This window comes from Mustela nivalis, assembly GCF_964662115.1.
Source record: "Mustela nivalis genome assembly, chromosome: 8".
Classification (NCBI taxonomy): Eukaryota; Metazoa; Chordata; class Mammalia; order Carnivora; family Mustelidae; genus Mustela; species Mustela nivalis.
Genome location: NC_139027.1, coordinates 41,210,161 through 41,228,150, shown reverse-complemented (window position 1 = coordinate 41,228,150; position 17,990 = coordinate 41,210,161). Strand labels below are relative to the sequence as shown.

Genomic DNA, 17,990 nt, shown 5'->3' with positions numbered 1-17,990 from the left:
ATTTCTGACTTTCGCCTCAGATTGTCATGAATTTTCCAAGTTCACTCCCTGAACACTACAAAGTCCCATATAACCCCCAAGGCCTGTGAGTGTTTATATTGCTAATCCAAGGTAGATCAGGACCAAATATATGCTCATCATTTCAATACCCAAAGCTCTGAATTGCATTTTCTGTTTAGCATCTGTCATATTGAGTAGGAAATCCTCAAATTCCTTTCTTGCCCTCCCAGATTTTGTAAATCTCTGTTTCTGCTTTTGAATGACATCTCAACCTTGTCTGCATATTGGCATCATCCGAAAAGCCTTACAAACTACAGAGAGACCTTGATTTAATTGGTCTGGGTTGGAACTTAGACTTCAGGACTTATTTCTAAAACTCCCCAGTGATTCTAATGCATAGCTCAAGTTGAGAGCCTTTCCAAAGCATTGGTTCTCAATATATGGACTTACTAAATCAGAAACTCAGGGATGGGGCCCAGCAATGTGTCTCTAAAAGCCATCCAGAGGTTTTAATGCACGCTTAAGATTCAGAACCACTGGGCACCTGGGTGGCTCAGTGGGTTAAGCTGCTGCCTTCGGCTCAGGTCATGATCTCAGGGGCCTGGGATCGAGTCCCGCATTGGGCTCTCTGCTCGGCAAGGGGCCTGCTTCCCTTCCTCTCTCTCTGCCTGCCTCTCTGCCTACTTGTGACCTCTCTCTGTCAAATGAATAAATAAAATCTTTAAAAAAAAATTGTATTTAAAAAAAAAAAGATTCAGGACCACTGTTCTAGAGCATAGCAGTAAATATTCTGACTTTAGTTTAGCAGTTGTCCTCAGTCAGGATCATCAGCATCAGGATCACCTGGTAATGTATTGGAAATGCAAATTCTTGCATGCTGGTCCCCAGACCTACTGGAGGTACTCTGAAAATGGACCCAGGGGGTACCCGGGTGGCTAAGTCAGTTAAGCCTTTGCCTTTGGCTCAGGTCATGATTTTGGGATTGAGTCCCATGTCAAGTTCCCTGCTCAGTGGAGTCTTGCTTCTCCCTCTGCCCTTCACCCTTCTCATGCTCTATCTCCCAAATAAATATAAATTAAATTTAAAAAAAAAAAAGATCCAGCTGCCAGTATTGTTTTTTTTATTATTATTCTAACAAGCTCTCACGTTGTTGAGAATCACTGTCCTTTAAAAATATGAGCCAATAAAAATAAAGCTTTTGATATTCAGACATAGAAAGAAAAAGGAAAAGGAAAAAGAAAAGGAATAAAGACAAGGATAGGAATGTGGGAAAGCAGGCAGGGGCAGGTGGGAGAATTTTTGTTTTTGCAGTCTTGTACTGAATGGTTTATAGTATAGCCCTGTGGTGTAGGAGATGTTCTTCTTTAAAGGAGAATGCTGAGGGGCAAAGAGAAGGTTGTCCATAGCCAAATCAAAGCAACAGAAACAGAATTTGCAACTGTATCTATGACTTCAAGCTAGAAAGTCCCTTCACCAGGCTAAGATATTGACCAGCTAATGATTTTGTGATGGCACCTGGCTGCTCATGTTTTTTATGATCAGTTATTCTTATCCTTATAAAAAGTAAATCTATAAAATATAGATTGATCCAGATAATACTAATAATATGAATAATACTTTCTATTTATTGAATGTTTACTATGCACCAAGCGCAATTCTAAGAACTTTTCACATGTTAATTTATTTGACTCTTACCACTGTGCTATACAAGGGGTGCACTTATCCCCTTTCATAAATATGGAAAGTCAGAGTTTAAGTCAAGTGCCCAAGGTCACAGCCCCTAGATGGGGGTGACTGGGTTTAAGCCAATTTAACTATAGAGTCACACATACAACCCTTACAACCAGTGGTTCTTGGCTGGGACAGTGTTCTGCCACAGGTGACATTAAGCAGTGTCTGGAGACATTTTTGGTTGCCACAAGACGGGTAGGAGTACTACTGGCCAGTAGTGGGTAGAGGACAGGGTTACTGTCATACATCCTACAATGTTCAGGAGAGTCTCCCAAAGCAAAGAATTGACTGGTCCAGTGTCAGTAGTGCTGAGCTTGAGAAACTGTCCTTCCCTACTCTCTCAAATTCAGGAGAGGTCCTAAGGAATCACAATTGATAAGCAAATGATAACTATTTAAATTGTTGCATTTCTTCTCTTTTTTAAAAAGTATTTTACTTGCTATAGTTGACACAGAATGTTACATTAGTTTCAGATATACAACATAGTGATTCAACTTCTCTGTACATTGTATACTGGGCTTACCACAAGTATAGCCACCATCAGCCACCATGCAACACTATTACAGTATCATTGACTATATTCCCTATGCTGTGCCTCTTACTTCCGTGACTTATTCATTCCATAACTGGAAGCCTCTACCTCCCGCTCCCCTTCACCCATTTGCCCATCCTTCCACCCCTCTTCCCTCTGGCAACTACCACTTTGTTCTCTGTATTAACAATTCTGCTTTTTGTTTGTTTTTTATATTCATTTTCTTTTTGATTCCACATAAAAGTGAAATCACGCAGCTATTTGTCATTCTCAGTCTGATTTATTTCATTTAGCATAATATTCTCTAGGTCCATCCATGTTGTCACAAATGGCAACAAGGATCATGTCAAAAATGTCAAAAAGGATCTCATCCTTTTTATGCCTGCATAATTCCTGTGTGTGTGTGTGTGTGTGTGTGTGTGCACGAGTGTATAACACATCTTCCTTATCCATTTAACTATCAGTGGACATTTAGGTTGCTTCCATATCTTGACTATTGTAACTAATGCTGCAATAAACACAAGGGTATATATGCCTTTTTGAATTAGTGCTTTTATTTTCTTTGGATAAATACCGAGTAGTGGAATTGTTGGATCATATGGTATTTCTATTTTTAATTTTTTGAGGAAACTCCATACTATTTTTCACATGGCTGCACCAATTTATATTCCCACCAACAGGGCATGAGTGTTCCTTTTTCTCCATATCCTTGCCAACACTTGTTATTTCTTATCTTTTTGATGTTAGCCCTTCTGACAGGTGTAAGCTGATATCTCATTGTGGTTTTGACTTGTATTTCTCTGATGATCAGTGATGTGTATCTTTTCATGAAACGGGGGAAACAAAAGCAAAAATAAACTATTGGGACCACATCAAAATAAGAAGCTTTCACAAACAGCAAAGGAAACCAGCAACAAATCAAAAAGGCAGCCTACTGATGGGTGAAGATATCCTGTTGGAAAGAGTGCCTTGTGACCACAGCACAAGTGTAGAGTTTAGAACTGAACTCACCTCTCTGGTGAGTTAAACTTCAGCTGAGGTCTGGAATCAGCAAGTGACTTTCTATAGAGAGTAGGTGTCTGGAGGTGTTATTAATGAGTCTGGAGTTCAGTAAACAGAGAATGCCAAATATGGCAGCAACCCTGGGTAATTAAGCATGTGGGCTACTAACTTGTACTGTATCGGAATTTTTCTGGCCTTATCATTGTAATTAAGAAAACTAAATTAACCTACAAACTTCTACTCCTGAGTGTAATAGGAAGGCTTAGCTGAGTTAATTAAAATTCTACCAGGCTCTGGTGCTATAAAATTCTACTTACAGGTCTGGGTCCATGAAGAGAGAATGTTCTTAGGGCATAATGAAATAAAGGAGGTCTCTGTGTGAGAGATTAGTTGCTACTTGATAAATTTGATCAATACAGATGGCTAATCCAGATAACTAAGGAGAAAGTCCTTCTGAGAATCTGTTTGAGTAAGAACCAAGAGAGACACTGCAGTTGGACTGGGATGTCTTTGGACATAGAAGCAATCTCATTGGAATTAAACACACAGTGCCCCCTTCACTCACCTCTTTAAAGCTATAATTCATTATTTAGAAATGACCATAAACAGAGACTTGTATGCATTTTAATTATTTAAGGTCCAGACCTTTCACTACCTTTACTACCTCCCCACTCTCTGTCTGTCTCTGTCCCCTTCACTGTCTCTCTCATCTCTCACTGCTGGGCTTTCTTAGCAAGTTAGCTGTGCACATGTCATTTCTACCTCACGTTTTAGTTATTGATCCATATGTCTTGTCTCCTAGACCCAGAGACCATGAACAAGGTTTTGCAAAATCTTTGCATCCCCGACCATACTATCCTAAAGAAACAATAAATGTTAGCTAAATGTATGCACACACAAAAATATATGTCAAAATCTCTCTCATTTCCATATCTCCTCTTTTTTTCCTTTATAGCTATTACTCTCTCCCTTAGCAGATCACTCTGTTAAAAAAGGGAAAGGGCACAATGTTTATCTGTTTTTTGTGTTGACAACCTTTATTATTTTACATTTAAAAATGAGAGTCCACTGTCAAAAGAGATAAAAGCTTACAAAATGACTTAGTTTAATCTTCTTATTTTTACCAGTGAGAAAACTGAAGTCCAGGGGAAAAATAACACCCCATATTCACAAGGCTTAAAAAAAAAAAAAAAAAAAAGTGGCTGAACCAAGACTAACACTCCTTGACCAGCTTCTAGTTACCTCTGGGTCAGTCTTCAATTCTTAGGGAACTGTTGTTAGGATGAGGAAGGGAGGGGCCATTAGAAAGGCAGCAGCTGAGAGTGCTCTCCCCTTGGAGTGCTGACTTATATGAGCCAAGAGAAGATCCCCAGTAAGATCAGACCAGCCTTACACTTCAGTAAACCATGTGCTCTTCGTGCTGTCTCCAATGCCCAAGGCTCCAGCTTAAAGCCTGTACATCTGTGAGTTTCTGTTACAAAAGAAATGCACACACCAGGATAGGAAATGCATGAAGCCATGTATCAGCAGGGGCTACCAATCAAATTACCACAGACTGGGTGGCTTAAATGACAGGAATTTACTTTTCACAGTTCAGGAGTCTGAGACCCTGAGATCAGGCAGCCACCATGGTCTGATTCTGGTAAGAGCTGGCAGATGGCTGTGTTCTCACTGTATCCCCACATGGGAGAGAGAGAGAGAGAGTGAGAAATGTCTCATGTCTCTTCTTATAAGGGCACTAATCTCATTGTAAGTATCCTACTCTTATGACCTCATCCAAATCTTACTATCTCCTGAAGCCCCCATCTCCAAATACCATCACATCAGGTCTTAAGAGTTCAACATATGAATTTGAGGACACACAGTTGTCTGTAACAGCCACTATCCATCTTTTGTCCAGCCCCTCACTCATGAGGAGTGCAAAGCTGAACAAGGACTCATCCCCCACCTCAGGAACTAGGACACAAGGGCAAGTGTGTTGGAGAGGGAGAGAGAGTCAGCATGAGGGTCTTGGATGTTTAGGAGAAAGAGAAAGGAAGGGGAATGCCTAAAGTGGGCTTGGCATCACATCACCATTTGGCAGAAGCCTGTTTGTTTGCAGACGCTCTTGTAGAAGAAATGAGAGCTCTAGTGAGCAAAACTCCAGAGTCAAAAATAGGACTCTTGGTTCCAGCTCTGTTTTTCCTAGCTTTGTGATTGTGAGCAAAACACTTTTCTGAGTCATTGTGTGTGTTTATCTGAAAATACATAATCCTGCCCCATCTATCTTACAGGATGAGTATGAGGACCAGGTAGCGTATTATATGTGAAAGTGCTTAATAAACTGTAAGAGACTTAAAAATTGTGACATGTTCCACACTATAGTTATCCTCATAGAATTTAGCAAAGGAAGAAGTAATGTACTTAGCATCTTTTGTGACTAGGGTACTGGTTTTAAGCCTAGTACTTGATTTCTTGAAGAGTCAGTGCCTGAGGAAAGTGCTAGTGGGCACAGCTGTTCTCCTGTTTTTGTCATTCACACTTAAAAGCACAGCAAGAGCAGAAATTCCTTTACAACTAACCTAAGCAAATCAGGAAAACAGCCAATACTGCATTGCAGACTGTTACTCCATTTTGAGATTTGGGCTTTGTTCCTGATGTGTGTGTGTGTGTGTGTGTGTGTGTGTGTGTGTGTGTGTGTGTGTCTGCGCATGCGCGCACACATGCATCATTCTTTTGATTTTAAGTGGAATCAACTAGGTGCTGCTGATATTCGTGATGTGACAAAATAATGATTCACTGCACAGAACTAGGGTGTCCTGGCAGCAGTTTGCAGGGAAAATAAATATAGGAGCAATCACAAGTATTATCTTCCCAGCCCAGCATGATGTGATATAAAACAAAGAATTTTACTGCAGGGAGGATGTGTCCCTCTAGAGTGGGGGAAATGCAATCTTTGTGGCTTTTCCAATAGAAACTTTGTAGACAGGCTTCCAAAGTTCAGATGCCCTGCTTTCAGAGAACCTCTAACCCTTCCATCTTTCTAAGGGCGGAACTCTAATGGAACCACAGTGCCTTTTTTCCCCCCTTTTCGCTCTTTGAAACATAAGAGAGTAGTTCTCATAGCTAGATAATTTTAAATGCCTCTCCTGGTGGCCCTTCCTGGTTATAGAACCATTTTTCTAGTCTCAGTTTTGCAAAATGAGTAGCAGAAATCAGACTACTAATATACTGGAGCAGCATGTGGTTGAGCCACTGTATGGAAAGCGCAAGTTGCCATTTCCTCACTTAATGTCTCAGAGAAAGTACTTAAAACAAATAAATGTATTAATTGCTGGCTGTGTGCCAAGTGCTGTGCTAAATGCTTTAAAAATATTATCTTACATAATTCTCACATCAACTCCAGAAAATAAATGCTGAATTTTTACATTTAGAACAAAATATCATCTTAGAGATGAATGCTAGGACTTGGATAGGAAAGTGCTTTTACTTGTTCAGATGCCACCTCCACCTCCCACCCCTGCACCACCCTGAATTACCATATTGAATACCACCCCAATAGATGGCATGCCCAACATCCGTTTTATGCCCTTTCATGGCATCTCTTCCCTCATCAAACTTTATCTTAGGAAATAGTCTCTATCAACTTTTGTAGGCTAACAGTCATGGACTCACTTGTCCAAAGTACGTACATTTCCAGTCTCATCTTTCCCTAGAGATGGAAATCTATTACAGATGCCCAATATGTAAGCCAGGTTAGAATGTGTCTTTTGTTGCTGAAATGAAGGCAGGAATCATGTGGTGGCTGAGAAATAAGAAAAGGATTCTTCTCCTCCCCGCTCTCTCCTCCTCCTCCTCCTTTTTTTGTGGATTTTATTTATTTGAGAGAGAGTGTGTGTGTACAAGCAGAGGGAGAGGGACAAGTAGCCTGGAAGCGAGTACAGAGCTTGATGCAGGGCTCAATCTCACAACCCTGAGGTCATGACCTGAGCTGAAATCAAGAGTTGGACACTCAACTGACTGAACCACCCAAGCACCTTAAGAAAGGCATTCTTAAGACTCTCTAGAGCACAGTTAGAACTGTGTGGTGGTAGTCCAGTTGTGTGGACTACCCCACCCCCATTTTACAACTGTAAAAGCTGAGAACCATGGAGAATAAGCAATCTCCAGGAGAAGAAATAAGTTATGAAGAAATTAGGATTGAGGTTCAATCCTAGTAAAACCTGTAAAACTGATGTTCTTCCCACTGGGCTACAAAATTGAATGAAGAGCCGATGAAGGAAGCAGGTGATGTTAGAGAGAGCCGATGAAGGAAGCAGGTGATGTTAGAGAGAGTAAGAAGCCCTCCAGAAGATTGTTTTTAGGAAAACCTAGAAAGAATACATTTTAAGTAGGGACATTCAAAATAGCCTGTAATGTCACTGAGAACTGGAAAATAATCACTTGATTTGGTTCTTATTTTGATTCATTTAGAAGGTATTGCAAGGACAATTTAAGTGTTGCAAGGACAACTTAAGAAAAAATTATGAGATGTACACCGAAATAGGGGGTAGCTAAGAAAGTAAAGAAAACATAAGTTGTAGAAGACTTGTAACCAATACAGAAAAAGGAGGAGGAAGTGATACATGATGCTTTAGAACCGATTTAGGATGGGAACGACCTAAGTAAGGTTATGGATGAAGAAGGATGGACTAAAGATAGATCATGTCTTTGGAGAGCAAGATCTGGGGAAAACTTGGAGGCCATAGGATCAAGCCAAAACACTTCGGTATTCTGAGGTGGAAAGTAATTAGGGAACATTTTGTTTGGATTTGACCATCTTCTTCAGGATAATGGAAATCCTGAACTCCCCTGCTGTGGAGAGTGTGAAAAGGTGAAAATTCTGAATGGAAATTCTCTTTAACAGTTTAAGGAGATTAAGATGAAAAGGCATTGGGAAATTTGGAATGTAATCTGAGTTACTAATACAGAGCTTTATTTGACTAAGGGATCTTGATAGTTGTCATATCTTCAGCAAGATTTTGTAACTAGGGCACCTGGTTGTCTCAGTTGGTTAAGCATCTGCCTCAACTCATGTCATAATCTTAGGGTCCTGCGATCAGGACATCCTCCTGCTCAGTGGGGAGTCTGCTTCTCCCTCTCCCTCTGCCTGCCACTCCCCCTGCCTGTACTCACTCACTCTCTCTCTGTGTCAAATAAATAAAATCTTTTAAAAAATTTTTTGGGAAAAATATTGAGATGTGGTAAAATCCACTCTGGTTAGTGCATTGTATAATGCCATGAAGCAGGCTCTGAAATGCTTCCAACAACATTCTGGTGTGAAACTTTCCAGTCTTTTCTGGAAAGAGGCAGAGTATGATACTTACATGTATAGGAACACACACACACACACACACACACACACACACGGGTATTGATTGACTACTGCTTTAAGTAACTGGTGTAGTAATGGAAAGAGACAGTAAAGATGGAAGGCACAATATCTATTTCTGATAGCTGTAGAGTCTTCTTTGGCAGGACAGAGTCAGCCCTTATGGAAAATAACTTGAGCATTGATGGCAAACCATATAAGTCAAACATGGTGCCAAAGAAACTAGAAGAAACCAAATGTCTAAGAGCTGAGCATTTGGACATAATGTTGCTTTCATCGGCTGGCAATAATCACAGAGGCTTCCTGGAGTTTGAATATAACAAAGTAGTATTTAAATTTTCACAATTAAGTATTAATTTTCTTTGCACCCAGAACACATAATTTAAGTATTTTTTAATTCTCTGAAGAAATATAAACAGGAAAATCGATAGTCTGACACCTGATGAGTCATTTGAGTTAATTTATTATACATGAAGCTTATATTATTTTAAGTTAAAATGTCCTTGTTTATTACATTTGCCTTTTGATAAATCAGGCATTGGTATATTTCTTAAGATTATGGGTCCTTTTTCTGTGCATTATTAACTGGCCTATACCCAGTAATTATTGCAGATTTTCTTTCTCTATTTAATTAGGTGATTTGATTTGTACTTTATATAATTACAGTATTTGTCTCCTTCTTTGTTTGAGGCAAAATTGTAATCATTAGTTCTACTACCTGAGGCTGCTAAATGAATATTTACTAAAATTAAAAAATAAGCCACTGAAAAGGGTATAATTGTATCTGAACCAGAAAATTTCCATTTCACATCCATCATCTTAACTTCATTGTGGCTGCTGAACTCAAAATGAAAAGGTACAAAAGCCCCAGGGGAATAGAGAACAGTAACATCATTACATTTCTACAGAAACTAAGTTCCTAAGAACTCAGTGCAAAAAACATCCCCCTCCTTCCACATAGTCTACACCTCCTAGCTTGGTCACAGGCAAGATCAAAATGTTTGGAAGAAGGATAGTGAATATTTTCAAAACTATTTTTTAGGGGCGCCTGGGTGGCTCAGTGGGTTAAAGCCTCTGCCTTCAGTTCAGGTCATGATTTCAGGGTTCTGGGATTGAGCCCTGCGTTGGGCTCTCTGTTCAGCAGGGAGCCTGCTTCCCTTCCTCTCTCTGCACACCTCTCTGCCTACTTGTGATCTCTGCCTGTCAAATAAATAAATAAATTCTTTAAAAAAATATATGTATATATATATATTTTTTTAAGTGGAGTAGGACTGAGAAAACTGTTATATGTCTCAATGAGATAAATCCCATTGCAAATAAAACCTCAGTTATCAAAAATCTTAAGATCAGTTGCATTCTGATTAACCTTCTTACCACATGTGATGGTTAACTTTCTGTTGGCACCTAGCTTTTTCTATTAGGGGTATTTCCGTGAAGGTTTTTGAAGTTGTGATTAACATTTAAACTGGTGGACTTTGAGTCAAGCAGATTCCCCTCCATAATGTGAGAGGTTCTGCTTCATGCAAGCAGTTGAAGGCCTTAGAACAAAGATTGACCTCCCCTGAGCAAGAAGGAATTCTGCCTGCAGACAGTTTTTGGACTCAAACTGCAACTCTTCACAGGCTGCCTAACCTACAAATTGTGGATCTACCAAGCCTCCATGATTGTGTAAGACAATTCCTTAAATATATATATCCACACATACATTCTGTTGGTTCTGTTTCTCTTAAGAATTCTAATGTACCAGATTCAACATTCTTATTATTATTTTTATTTTAATCAGAAAATATTTCCATTTGAACTGTTTTGAGCAAGAGAGAGAGCATGGTATATTTGCAGAGACTTGAAACTGAAAACCTGGTTTTAGTCTATGTGATTTGGACCAGAGTCACTACTTGTCTCTCAGAAACCTCAGTTTCCTATTCTGTAAGATGATGGAGGTGAGCAGGGACTGAAGTTCTTGCCACCATGCTATCAAATATGTGACACTTTCATTTATTTGTTAACCACTACGAGGTAGATTAGTTTTTTGGGTTTTTTTTAATGTGATATACCACTTTCCTTTTAATGAACAAGAGTAAATTAGTGCCCACCTGGTCTAAAGCAATATATAATCTTTATGACCATTCATTACAGTGTGTGGAGAAAAAATGGATACTGGTGTAGGAAAGACATTAGGGTTCAAAGCCAACAGCCAAGAAAGAATTCTTGAGAAATCTTTGGTGCAAAAAAGGTGATTTTATTAAAGTATGGGGACAGGACCTGTGGGCAGAAAGAGCTGCACTGGGGGTCATGAAGAATGGTCCATTATATACTTTCAAGTTGGGGGTTGGTTAGAGACAGCGTTGTAAGTCTCTAAGGGATTTTGGAAGAAGGTTTCCAGGACCCTGAGGGGGCTAGCTATTGTTGGGAAAGGGTCATTTATTACCATTTAATAAAACCTTAGTCATGAGACTCTTCAGATGTATGTTGGTGGGCCAAATGCTTAGGGGATGATTACCAACATGTCTCTTGGAGGAGTTAGAGATAAAGGAAATTTCTAAAGGAATTTTTATATGCTTAAGTAAACTTGCAGGATCCTGGGGGTTGGGCTAAGGTTGCCTTTTGCCCTTAGCAAAGTATTAACATTAAGGCAGTTGAGTCCCTAGAGGAAAGTCATTATGCCTCTTTCAAGGACTTAATCAATGGGCTGTAGGTAGTAAGAAAATTTAATAATTCCTCTTCTGCCTTTGTTTCCCACATCAGATAGGAGCTAAATCTTACCTTACTGGGTCTCTCTGTAGCACTGCAAACTGCTCACTCCTTTGTTGAAGGGCTCCTTGGCTCCCTTGCTTTCAGCAATGTATCTCCTTCTGTTTCTGCTCCAGGCAGAGGCAACAACTGGAAAATATTTACCATAATCAAAGCAGAAGTTTGAATTCCTTGATAAGGAATACAAACAAAGAAGTAAAATTGCACTTTAGCAAAAAATAAAATTTGTCAAATAAGGATATTCTGTGCCTGGTAAATATTAGAAAAATACTTCACTTTATAATTAATCAAACAGAAATTATAATAATGTGATGGAGTTTTTCACCCATAAAATTAGCAAAGGTTTCTCTTATTTTAATTATATACCTAATACGAAGGTACTGTGAGCCTGTTGGGGTAGTATAAATTGGAACAGGACTTTTAGAAGGCAATTTTGCAATGCACATCAAGAGACTTAAAATATCCAAGCCCCCAAATTCACTTAGAGGTAATTTCAGTATGCATTATGCTTAAATCAGGGTGTGGGGGAAATCTCTGTGTAAAGAGATGCTTATTACAGCAGTATATAAAATGACAGAAAAAGGAAATAATAGTAACAAGAAAATGGATAATTAAATTACATTACAATCACCTGATTTTAAAAATCAAGCAACCATTTAAAATTATGCTTATTAAGCGTCTTTAATAACATTAGGAAACATTTACATTATAATGTTAAGTGAAAAATAAAACAGGATACAAAGCTATGTTTAAAATAATTCTCCCTAGAAGACATTTGCTCCATTGTCCTATAAACCCAGAGGCCATAGTTCTGGTGACAACTCCCTGGCTCTTTCCTCAACCAGAAAAGAAAGTGAGTTCAAAGGAGATTGCTGGCAGGGAGATGGTAACTTTTGCCAGTGTGGTTGACTCCTAGGGAGCTATGCAGTGATTTTGAAGTATCTTTCCACGTGGGGTAAACATTCAGTCCTGATTGCAAAGCCTAACTCCATTATTATTTTTCTGTTCTTAAGTCTGTCCCCTCAACATTTCTAGCTTCATCTTTCTCTTCCATGCAAGAAGAACATTAATAATATATCTCCCACATAAGACAATTATTAAAAGTAAATGAAATAATTATGTAAATCACATCATAGTGCCTGGCACGGTATAAATGCTTAATAATTGCTGGTTAATTTTATGCTGTGAAGGTTTGTCTGCTGAAATAAAACATATGTTCCCATGTATTCCATTAATTAAAACAAAATTAATTAATACTTAATGGATTTAATACTCAATGTGGAAACTTACCTACTTCTTAACATATTCCAGTGTGTGCATCATTTCTGATCTGTTAGCTGTAGAAATGGTCACCACCTCATGGAACTGCTGAACAGGGAAAAGAACTGAGTGAGATAATACATTTCATGTACTTATCAGAGTGGTTGGCACACTGTAAAAAAATCAATAAAATGTTAGCTTTTAAAAATTAAGAGCATAATCTTCATCTGTAATTCCAGTTAAAGGAAGGGTTTCTTCATCAATCAGCTGACGAATCAACTTATATTGATTGATTGACTGATTACTATGTTCCAGAAATGGGTCGGTGCAACATGGATGCACACGTTCACATCGACAAGAGCCGACAAAGCAGAAGTGTGTGCCAAGTGCTAAGGGAAGCAGCTCTCTTTTTGCCTCATGGAATTTTTTTTTTCTCTGAATATATCATACTTCAGTTTTCACCCCACTGTTGCTCCAAAAGAGGCATAATTTCTATCTAAAGGGCTAGAAAAAGAGAGTTTGGCAGAATAATGACAACAACCAATGCCGTTTAAAAAGGATAAATATGACTCGGCTAATTTGACAGTGATTTCTTTTCAAATTTGGGAGAAATGTGTAACTAAGAACAGCAGAGTTTTCTCATTTGTATTTCATTTAAAATGCCACTGCGTGTTCCCTGAAATGTTAATGACAAAATTAGCTCCGTGCGGTGTGAAAAAGAAACCATCCAAAGGCTTGAAGAGGGAGGCGCCCCCAATGAAAGAGTCCCCAGTGTGCGTTCCAGATTGAAGCAGAGACACAGGGATCTGGAAGCAAGAGTAAAATGCAAAGGATTTTAACTGCAAACAGTAGTGTTTGGGAAACATTATCAAGCACGTGGTAGAATGGGGATGCTTAATGTGAAGATCGTTGAAGTGGGAGTAAACGCCAGCATACTGCTACTACGTACCAATAATACTGCTGTGAGCTCCGGGGTCTGTCTGTGCTCATGTGAACGCATACACATAACACACCTAGACACTCTTTAGGAAGGGAAGGCCATCAATGTCAACTCATCTCCGATCCTGAGGATGGAAAAAAGGGAAATAGTCTTTGGTTTTAAAAAATAATTAGCAACTGGTTTAAGCCTCTGCCTTCAGCTCAGGTCATGGTCTTAGGGTCCTGGGATCAAGCCCCACATCCGGCTCTCTGCTCATCTCTGCGAACCTTTCTGCCTACTTGTGATCTTGCACTTGGTTAATTATTATTTTTTTAAAAGTGGTCTTTCTGGGTGCTAGGGGAGTGGGAGCCCTGTGTTCTTGGCTGTAGTAATCCAGAGCGCAGCATTATTTGCCTTGCTGAGCTGGGAGGGATTTGTTGATTGAAAGACTATAGACTACTACCTCTCTTACTGACCTTTCACAAATTGTTTTGAATTGATGCTTATTTGCCTTTCACCCTTAGGACCATTGTACGGAGGCTTTTAAATAGTTGGCTTTTTATACTTTTTACCAGTTTCACTGGGGAGCAGGACAGTGGAGGTCCCCACACTGTCATGCTGGAAGCCAACTTTCCTGTATTAATTATTTATAGAAGTGATAATATAATCATAAAAACAGTGGCTAATGTTTATTGAGTACCTCCTATAATACATTTACTAGTCCAGTTCATTTATTCACATTGTTATTATCAAATAACCCTACAAAATATTACACTCATGCATAAACATATATGTGCATATATGCACGTACGCCTATGTGTATATATTATTATTACCACCATGATCTAATGGTAATAGAAATGCAAATTTATCGAGATGTACTTGACAAAAAACAGAATGCAGATTTTTTAAGAAGAAGAAAAAAATAAAAATAGGGATGAATATACAGAGAGACGGATTTCTTCTCTATTTTGCCAGAAAAAGTCCTAAGTTACTGTGTTCAGTTACTTAAAATATGGCCTTTTTCTTACATTATTAATCTTCATGAAATCCTTATGGAAGTGACAGTTGCAGCCAAGCATTTAAAAATCCTGAAAATGCCAGCCAAAGTTGTGCTCAACATCCCATCTCTGCCATTAGGATTGTTTTGCCAGCTGCTTATTGCAATCTTTTTTGACTTCTAAGTGAACGGCTAAGTTTTAAGATCAGAGAACAGTTGGGAATAATTCAGATACAGCTCAATTTTTCTCCGGAGGCCAAGCAGCGGTATTCTCATCATAGATTCATAGGTGGACTCAGTGAGCACAAATATGCAAACTATTTTTATAAAACAAGTGCTTATTTTTAAGCAGTGAGGACTTGAAAATCTCAGCTTGGAGGAAACATTTATCCTGAATATGTTATGTGATCAGACAGAGGCACTCATCTGGCCTAGTAGCTCCAAGCATTTTCCACCTGGGATCCACTGAACCCTACAGGGTTTAAAGGGTAGATGATGATTTGCAAGTATTGGCTCAGGGAGGGAGCAGGAGCAGGGGAAGCTGGGAATAGCGACCTAGTCAACTTTGGAAATAGGCAAAGGAAAGACAAGAAGGCAAGACTAGTTAGAGGCTGAAATCAGATAGGAGGGATAATTGTAGAGCTGAAGAAACATTGCAGAAGAGGCATAGGGAAAGGATGGGAAGCCAGACCTTATTCCAAGTGAGGTCTCTGGCTATAGCTAAGCCAAAGGGATAAGCAGAGGAGGTGCAAGTCCTGAAGGCCCACACTAAGGGAGCCAGAGTTTGCTAAGTCTTGGGGTTAGCACTGGGGTATTGGGGGAGAACGGTCTAAAATAAAAGGAGGTCGGCTGTATTTCAGCCCTGGCTTGCAGGTTCATTTATTTATTCAGTGAATAATTTGTGAGCAACCTACTGGGTGCTAGCACTGCTAAGCGTAGGAAGATAAATGATCACGCAAACAGGAAGCTGCTCTGTTCATTCTAGGTTGAGGATTGAAAGAAAGAAGAGCATAAATAGGAGAGGAAAGTATATAGATGGTATTAAGTGCTGTTTTTATAAAAGAAGAACAGAATAAAGAGATGCAGAACTAGGGTGAAATTATAATCAGAGGAATGATTTGCATTATTAAAAATCCAATCTCATCGCTATGTGGAGCATGGCTTATAAAGGTGCCAACGGAGACCAGTTTATTGCAGAGACCAGGTGAGAAGCAGGGCTGATGAGCTTTGATGGGTAAATGTAGTGTATGGCCCATGAGTGTAGTGAGTATTGTGTAGGTGTAGCTGTGAATGAGGAGTAGGAGTCCTTTGGGATGTATGTGGAGATAGAAGCCACAGGGCTTATTTGATTGGATGTGGGGGGAAAGGGAAAGGAGTGAACAAGGGGAGTGCCCAGGTTTCTAACTGTTCAGTGAAGAAGATGGTGGGGTGTCATTGACTGGGATAGAAATTACTGGTTCAGTTTATTTCTAGGACGGTACTACTTGCTTAAAGTGGTAGTCTCCCTTAGCTGGCAGTGTTACAGATGTAAGGACAATTAAATAATCTCAATTCCTTTTATTTTTATCCTCCAGAAATTAGTTAATAATGCTGGTAGACTACCTCTGGTATAAGCACTACATATGAAAATGTGTATTTTAGCTTGGGCTCTCCAGGAAGCAGAGCCTGAGTCAGAATTGTCACCAGAAGACAGGGACACCAACTGGACAGTGTTACTGGAGCTGGACAGCCCACAATGCTGAGAGACCAGTCTGTGGAAGATACAGACGTAACAACAATGTTGAGGCTTCATGCCACTATCAACCTTGCCATATTAAGATAGTCATTATAACCTTGTTACATTATACTCTCCATTTCCTTTCCCCTGACTAATATAATTGCAAATGAAGCTACATTTTCATAGAATTGCTTTGGATTTCTTTTTGGTCAAATAAGGCAAGTCTCAACAGCTTAAGTTAGTTTAACTTCCCTTCACAAGTTAGATGAGCACTTAATGGGAAAAAAAAATGGCGATTTCTTTCCAATTACTGAAACATCCTTAATGATCTGGAGATTAGCTATAGATCAGAATTATAATTGAGGGAGGAAAAAATGAGATTGCATTGGAATTCTCTCAAAATTAACCTGAGATTACTTTTAAAAAAAATGCAAGCTCAGGGTAAATCACTTAGGGTAGAAAAATAAGCTTCAATTATTAGATAAGAAAGAACTAGGCAATTATGGGTAAATGACCTGAGGAGCAAATGGAACTCTAGACTAAATATGAGTCAGCAATACACAGTGTCAAGTGGAAGCATGATGCTGAGAGAGTGAACTAAAAAGGGAACTCTAAGAACCTGGAAAATTAGTAAGATTAGAGTGTCCAACTCAAACCCTGGAAATCTGGAATATAACACTATCCCAGGAGAAGACGGCCTATCCAAAGGATGCTCAAGTCAGGAGACCTAGTTCTGTCCTAGATTTCTTACTAATAAGCTATAAAAACTTGGTAATTCACTTAATTTTTTTTAAACCCTAGGTTGTGCATCTATAACATGAGTGTGATTATTATATTGAACCTATCTTCACTGCTCTAAGGAAAGCTTTTTGAAATACGTAAAAAGGACGATAAAATATAATATACCCTTAATGGCACTTATAGGAAGCATTATTAAAAAAAAGAAAAATCAAAATATGTAGGGCATTAACAAATGCAATACAACCAGAAAGGTAGAACTGGCTGTTCAATGTGTGAGACACATTGCAAAATGAAATGCCAGGCCCTTTTTCTAAAATATGTTGAGAACTTTAAGATAGCAATAGCAGAACACAAACCAAGCATGGGGACCATCTAGGCATGAGACCAGAGATGCTGCATAAGTTGCATGTCCTTGAAGTTGGTTTTGAAGTAAGGGAAGAGATATGTGCTCTTCTATATGTCCTAGTAGGGTAGAACCTACACATTATTGCTTCAACCGTTGTGTTACAGCATAATGTAATTTCTCTCCTGGTAGGTTATTGTGATTTTTAACTGCATAGTAGCCTTCAACCTCATTGGTTTTTGAAAGTTATGGCAGGATCCAGTAAGGTGTTGGGAGTCTTGATTCCAACTACCAAAGAAAAATCTCAGGGTGTATATGGCAACTGCTTTAGATATTTGAAAGGCTCCCACAGGAAAAGAAGAGCAAATAATCTTCATTATTCTAAAGGGTGTAACTGTGATCAAATGTATCAAGCTCGACATATGAATGCCTTTTCTAACAAAGAAAAATAACCAATAATGTGATATAATCATGTCTCAGCACTAGAAGCTTTCAGGCAGAAGTAAAAAACCATTTGCCAGGGATGCTGCAGAAGAAATTGCCTTAAGAGATGGGGTTTGGAACACCTGACCTCTAACTCTAATATTTTGTATTTCTAACCTAGCTTAAGAAGGAACCACTAGAAAGCTGAAGATTAAGAAAGA

At 39.0% G+C, this 17,990-nt stretch overlaps 1 long non-coding RNA gene across 2 annotated transcripts in view; it reads left to right on the top strand.

Annotated features, from left to right (window-relative positions):
• The first annotated feature begins 10,156 nt into the window (after positions 1-10,156).
• The window catches only part of LOC309871098, a 188,847-nt gene continuing 181,013 nt past the window's right edge, over positions 10,157-17,990 (top strand). For both annotated transcript variants that reach the window (XR_014315031.1, XR_014315032.1), the window contains exon 1: positions 10,157-10,283. This is a non-coding gene — a long non-coding RNA (uncharacterized lncRNA). The remainder of the gene's footprint in view (positions 10,284-17,990) is intronic.